Here is an 807-nt window from a genome sequence, read left to right on the forward strand (position 1 = left end):
AATACTAACATTTATACCCTCTTAACCACTTTGTTTTAAAAGGATGCTGGATTTCAGGTACCAACACATGTGCTTAATACAGCATTTTGCATGTTCAGTTTCTTGCTAAATTCCTGACCACAGTCTCAAAAGATGGGACCGCCTTATCTGATCCTTTGGCCCTCCCTCCAGCCTCCAAACACAAATATTTCTCTTTTTTCCAGTTTTATTGAGATATAATTGACACGTAACCTTGTATTTTAAGGTGTACAACTTAATGATTTGCTATATGTAACTTTTACACCATAAGTTTAGCTTAAAAATTTGGAATGCTTCATAAATTTGTTTTCACAGGGGCCATGCTAATCTCCTCTGTACCATTCCAATTTTTTAGGATACGTGCCAACAAGGTGAGCACCAAGGATATTTCTAACAGGTAACTGATTGCCATCTCCTGAGCATATCTTCCATGAAGGCACTGATCAATTCTCGGCAAAAGATAAATCAGATACGAAGGGGAAGGGCCTCAGATTAATCCAATACTTTCTTGAACAGTTTCCTCTCTTTGCTGTACTTCTACTCCCTATCATGAACCCCAGAGTAAATAAAGGAAGTATGCTTCACATTTCCAATAAACTGTGCAATCTGTATGTCAACTGAGGATGCTTCTTGGTCACATAGTAGACCTGTAATTCTAAAGCTACTGTGCTGCATTTTGAGAGAAAACACAGCAGTCATGTTCCATTAACAGAAAGCCTTCTCGAGCATGTCTTCTAGTAGGTTAAAGGGATCTGAGTCATCTGCTGAGGGTGAAGGGAGAAAATTAAG

The 807-nt window shown here is 38.7% G+C and overlaps 1 pseudogene; it reads right to left on the bottom strand.

Annotated features, from left to right (window-relative positions):
- Positions 1 to 297: 297 nt before the first annotated feature.
- LOC115943676 (U6 spliceosomal RNA) lies at positions 298 to 391 on the bottom strand (annotated as a pseudogene).
- Between the last annotated feature and the right edge of the window lie 416 nt (positions 392 to 807).

Source organism: Leptonychotes weddellii, chromosome 4 (genome assembly GCF_054177405.1).
Source record: "Leptonychotes weddellii isolate Sample4059 chromosome 4, ASM5417740v2, whole genome shotgun sequence".
In the NCBI taxonomy this organism is placed as follows: domain Eukaryota; kingdom Metazoa; phylum Chordata; class Mammalia; order Carnivora; family Phocidae; genus Leptonychotes; species Leptonychotes weddellii.